Source organism: Tupaia chinensis, unplaced genomic scaffold, assembly GCF_000334495.1.
Source record: "Tupaia chinensis unplaced genomic scaffold, TupChi_1.0 Scaffold000478_3, whole genome shotgun sequence".
In the NCBI taxonomy this organism is placed as follows: domain Eukaryota; kingdom Metazoa; phylum Chordata; class Mammalia; order Scandentia; family Tupaiidae; genus Tupaia; species Tupaia belangeri.
This window is the reverse complement of record NW_006159990.1, coordinates 299,606-306,008: the sequence shown is the minus strand read 5'-3', so window position 1 is coordinate 306,008 and position 6,403 is coordinate 299,606.

Sequence of the window (6,403 nt, the reverse complement as noted above, 5' to 3'; positions counted from 1 at the left end):
ATTCTCAAATTTTGGGACCATTTTCTCAGTCTTCATGGTGGATTTTTCTAGGCCAGCAATTTTCTCTTCTACATTTGAGATTCTATTTTCTGTATGATCTAGCCTGCTTTTAATACTTTCAAGGGAGATTTTGACTTCTTGTATTATAGCCTTCATCTCTAACAGTTCCATCTGATTTTTTTGTAAAGTGTGAAATTCCTCTTTTAGATCTTGCATGAATTTCCTCACCTCCTGGAACTCTTCAACTCCTTTCTCCTTCCTCTTCAGTAGTTCCTTGTCTCTCTTCTCTTCCATCTCTGTTAGCTTTGCCATTATGAATATTCTGAATTCTTTATCAGACATTTCCTGCTAGATCGCAGGAGCCATGGAGCTATCTGTCTCTTGAAGGCCTGTTCTGTTTGTTCCCTTCTGCCTCTCCTGGGTTGGGAGGGGGAGAGGGAATTATTAACAAGATAAAGGGCTAGGAGGGGCCAAATGACCCTGTAAAATGCCTCACCTTAAAAAATTCTAAAAAGCAAAAATTAAGAGAGAGAGAGAGAGAGAGGACAGAGACAAAGGTAGAGAGAGACAAAGACAGATACAGAGACAGGAGACTTGAAAGGGGTCTTCCTACCATGCGAGTTTTGTATGCTGGAGGCCCAGTTATCAGTGGGACATCTTCCTTTCTCCTAAAATGGCTAGATCGCAGGAGCCATGGAGCTGTCTGTCTCTTGAAGAAGGCCTGTTCTGTTCCCTTCTGCCTCTTCTGGGTTGGGCTGTATATGATTCTTTGTAGATGCTGCCATAGGTGAATAAAGGTAGAATATAGGTTTGTGCATAAGAAAGGTTGTTCCATCAGTTTTAGTCTCCAAACAATGATTGCTTATGACTTAATAAATACAAAAATTAAGACAAAGAAAAACTATCATAGACATAATAGACTTCCAGTTTAACATGGATTAAACACAAATATTTATCTTTGTTCTTTGTGAAGTCCAATTAAAATTACAGGTAAAATTTCATAAATACATAAAAACACTTAGATAAAAAGGATGGGGGAGGAGAGGAAGTTGGTTGACAGAAGCTAGAAAGCATATATAAAAATGATACCTAACTTATGTAGCAAGAAAAATGAGTTGGTTGGCTTTACAGTCATTTGAAAAATTTCAGGAATTGTAGGTACCAGATAACTTTGAGGTCTTTGGTTTGGTGTGGGAATGAAAACAAGGAACAGCAGATGGTGTAGCAGTTACATTACTTGACTCCCACATGGGTGACCACGGCTCGAGTCCTGGACCAGGGGGCTTGAAACTCATGTTGGGCACATGTGCATGTGTGCCCAGTATCCTGGGAGAAGAATGGAGAAGAAGGGGTTTTAGCATGGCCATCTCCCTGGGGGTGGGGGGTAATTTCTCATTGTCTTGGTCTCACTTTCTTTCCAGTGTGTGCACGTGCTCTAATGCAAAAACCTCTAGAAAATGTATTTTTAAGTGGTATAAGAAGTATTTAGGCTTGAGATCTGAAGAAAATGGAAACAAATGACATAAATCATTAAACAAAAACTTTTATTTTGATGTTAGGCTGATAGCTTGAGAAAGAACATAAAAACAAATGGGGAAGGATCAGACCTTGTTAATAGTTCAGTGATTTCTTGAAGAACATTCAGCTCAAGAGAAAAAGATACCTTCATGTCTCCTGAGAACTAGTGATTTTGTGGAGAAAAGAGAAATGAAGATTTTCTACTGATAATTTGGCCTCCAGCCCACAGACTCAAGTGACGGATCTAAGAGAACTATAGCCAAACATCCAAATAGTATTAGGATGAACATATTCCTCAATGTCTACGAATCTGCTGCACATAGGGATCAAAATGGAAAGGCAAAGAGATTCCAGATCACCTCTTTCTGCACAGATTGAACATCAAGTTTAGAGAGAAACACATCATCCATCAGATGACTAGAAATCACTGCAGGGCCACAAGAAATATGGGAAAGCAAGAAAGTACCTCTCCTCTAAGGGAAAAGAATAGCTCCTCTTCATCCACAGACAGTTAATGGAAATCATGGAAATGTCTGATAAAGAATTTAGAATATTCATAATAGTGAAGCTAACAGAGATGGAAGAGAAGAGAGACAATGAACTGCAGAAGAGAAAGGAGAAAGGAGCTGACAAGTTCCAGGAGATGAGGAAATTCTTGCAAGCAAGGAATTACACACTTTAAAAAAGAACCAAATGGACCTGTTAGAGATGAAGGCTATAATACAGGAAGTCAAACTCTCCCTTAAAAGTATTAAGAGCAGACTATATTGTACAGAAAATAGATTTTCAGACAGAGAAGAGAAAATTGCTGGCCTAGAATAATCCACTACTAAGACTGAGAAAATTATCCCCCAAAATGAGACTAATTATAGGACAAGTCTGGAGTTGAATATTACATCCTAGAATTCAATTGGGAAACTCAAACCACAACAGAAGATAACGTACATGAGACTGAACTGGTGAAATAGCATTTTATTACTTTTGACTAAAATATTGCTGATTTTCTTCTAGGCTTTGTTTTCCAGTTTTAAGGATTGTTGTCCTGTCTTGAGCTGTCGATAGGTTAATGTACCTACTATTTGAACAGAATCCTAACCTGTTCACTGGCTTTAAGTTTTAAGCAAAATTCCTTATCATTTCTTTGATTTATTAAAGTTAAAACTGCTTTTCTTGAAATTACCAGCTAAACTTGCTATTGAAAGTAGTTAGATTATTTAAGAAATCGATCAATAAAATGTAGGGGGAAAAGGAATGGAAGATAGCTGTAGACACCAGAAATAGTGTGAGAAGAGGGTGGGTCAGAAATAGGGGTTAATAATATATATACATATATGAAACTAGAAATGGAAAATTATCAATGATAACATGCATGATTAAGCCACTATGCAGTAAATTCTGGATGGGAAATCACATTTTGTATGCTGTTACGATGCTTAGGGAATTAATGTATATTAATTAATTAAAAAATCTTTCAGGAAAAAAAGAAACACGAAAACTGTTTTCCTTGAAATAAAAAAAAAATATGCATTAACAATACCTATTTGATGACTGCAGTAAGCCATATAGTCCCAGCTATGTGCTGCTTTATAGTATGCTCATTCTACTAACTGAGGTTTATGCCTAAAGTCAGACTTGTATTCATGGTGATTGCTGTGATTGCTATTGAAAATATTTAGATAAATTAAGCTTTTTAGTGAATCAATAAAATATGCGTGGGGGGAAAAGGCATAGAAAGCCACCATGGATACCAGAGAGAATGTCGGAAGAGGGTGAGAGATGGCAGAGGGTGAGAGATAGGGAATCAAGGATGGGAAAAAAAGCAAAATATACAGGAAACAAGAAATGAAAAGTTATTTGTTGACAATAACATGTATGTTGATGTGCTTGGCTGAGCTATATACAGTGTATACAGTATACTGCATACAATATATTCTGGATAGAAAATCTCATTTTGTATGCTATAATAGTGTATAGTAAATGAATGTAAATAAATAAATTTAAATTAAAAAAAGAAAAAAATTCAGCTCAAGTCTCAGAAGAAATAGTTCTCTTCAAATTTATATATGTTGCTCAAAAGCTTTCCAGCTTTCAGGAATTTTTACAAGTGTTTAGTTATTTTATTAAAATGTCCAAAATACTGCTGCTTCTGTTAAAAATTATTTAACACATTTATTTGTACATTTATCCAATTGCTTGTTTTCCTATATACGTAGTCAGATTCTGAGAGTAAGCTAGTAAGCACAATTTGTCTACATGGAGTTCAGTCTCGAAACGAAGATTGACTTTGTAATTTATTTTTGTAGATGTCTTTTACTCAGAGGAAAAAAACAATGTGTCCAGCAGTATGATAGGTGTTTTATATTTAATCCTCATAAAAGCCTCATGAGGCTTCATTTTTTACCTATATAGTAGTAACTATTGTTTAGAATTGATGTAAAGATTAAATGAGGTAACTGATATCCTTGGCTTAGTGCCACCAGTAAATACTAATTGAACAGTTGCTAAGTGTACTTAATGTTTTTATTCTTCTGATTATGATTATACTTTAGGACTCCAATTTTACAGACAAAGGAAGTGAAATTCAGAGAGTTTATGTAACATGCTAAATGTCTTTGGCTAAATTGAGATTAGAATGCAAGTCTATTTACTCAAACCTCATCTAGTATACTGTACAAAATCTTCCCTTCCAACTTGGTTTCCCATTGAATCAGTGTTTATGAAATAATCTCCACAGAAAAATATGAATATATTTTCAAATAAGTACTTTATTAATGAGTTAGGAATATACCTTGTTGTAAATTACTATTTAACTAGCTACTGTGGAATCAAATGGATCCCCAGTAAGAGGAAATTTTTGTTTTACAGTTTTAAGTACTTGATAAGGCATTAAAACACAGCTGATGTTTGGATATGCTCATTATGAAGTGTTTGAGTAATTCTTAAGGATCTCTTTAACTACAGGAAAAATTCTATGGAGGGTGAACAATTTTCTTAAAACAATTCCTTGGTTCAGCCATGGTGGCACTGGTGGTAGGGCACCACTGCATTATGCTGGAGCCATTTAGGAGGCTCCAGGTTAGGATTCCAGGTCAACCTGAGCACTTTGGGCACGTATGTGATCCTGGCTGGCTGGAAGGTAGGGGATAGTGAAGGAATTAAAGCATGGTGAGATCTTGTTTGTTTGTCTTTTCCTCTTTTGAAAGAAATAAAGTAAATAAACTACAAAAAACTCTTTCTAAAGGTAGGTTTAAGAAAGATTGAGAACAGAAATATGGGTCATTATGGCACCTCATAACAAAGGAATTAGAGACTATGACTTGCTCTGAAGTTGAAGGCCAGGAAGTAGTGTGGGATAGTGATGTTGGGAGAATTAGTGGTAACCCTACTTAGGAAGGTAAGAAAATACAATTTAGAGGATGAATGCAACATTTCTGTGGTTGTCATGTAAGGGACAAAGTGAATCCAAAATGTCAGAGCCCATCTACCTCCCCTTTCTGTGCTGTATTTAGAATGTTCTAGGGAAGTTCTGAATCACTATTTATTTATTGACTCTAACTTCTTTTTGGTGATCTTTAAGATTCAAAAAAAATTTGTTAATAACTTCTATTTGTTTATTTATTTGTATTTCAAGCTGCCAGGTACTGGACTTGAACTGTAGTCAGCCATGTAGGAATCCAGTACTTTAACCACCATGCCACCTGGTGGCCCAAGATTATATATATAAACACACACACAGACACATATGTACACAAACACACATAGGGGTGTGTGTGTGTAGTCATTTTTCTATGCAAAAACACGTCATGACTTTCCTGACGACCTAATATATATGTGTGTGTTTTGTGCAAATAGGGACAGTTTGACTTCCTGCTTTCCAATTTGGATGCCTCTTATTATCTTGTCTTGCCTACTCCCTCTGATTAGGACTTCCAGTACTAGGTTGCATAGCAGTGGTAAAAATTGGTACCATTGTCTTGTTTCAGATTTCAGAGGAAAAGCTTTCAATTTTTCCCATTTCCATTTTTTCTTTCTTTCTTTCTTTTTCTTTTTGTTACAGGCCATAAATGCTCACCTGAGAGAGACAGAGAGGAGGGAGAGAAGAGAGCATTTTCCCTGGTCATGCCACAATCCTTTCTCCTCCATCTTTCCCTCTTTTCAGGATTTTGGGCACATACACAGCCTCACAGCTTGCATGTTTCTCAAGCCCGTGGGTCTAGGACTTAAAGCCTGCAGTTGACTGTGTGGCATCTGGCGGCTTTAACCACAAGATCATGAAACTGGCTCATATTTTTGGTTTTGTCTTCTTTTTACCTGACTTTTATGCATTTGAAATACCAGAAACTTTTTCTAGCCTTCACAGTCTTATTTGTATCTGTATAGGGAAAAACTTCACTCATCAGCCCAGTTAGAGATCTGGGGCCTTTGAGACTTTTTGGGCATACAATTTCTCTGATCTTACGCATCTAATTTCTCAATTAAAGAGATTCGCCATTTTCTTTTCAGAGAGCTCTTCAACTCTTGCTCCTGTGATATTTGTCCATCATATTACATGTCTCACCAGTAGTATAGAAACAATCTGCCTCTCTTCCTGTTTTCTTAGTGGTCCCCAAGCATCTGAAATTTGCTGGCACCCTATCAGCTCTCCAAATCAAATGAGGCAGATACCAATCCCCTGGGCAATATTCCAGAAAGTCTGCATGCCAGATGAATGTTCCACTTTTTCCCTCTCGTCCAAAAGAGAAATCATGAGTTGGACATCTTGTCCTAATTGTGCCAAACCCTGACACCCTCTACCTATAGCACCAAAGGCTCGCTTGGGCTGTAGCCATCTGCCCCCCAGTTTCCCTTGCTTTCAGCAACCTCCAGGTATCCAGACTGTGTGGTT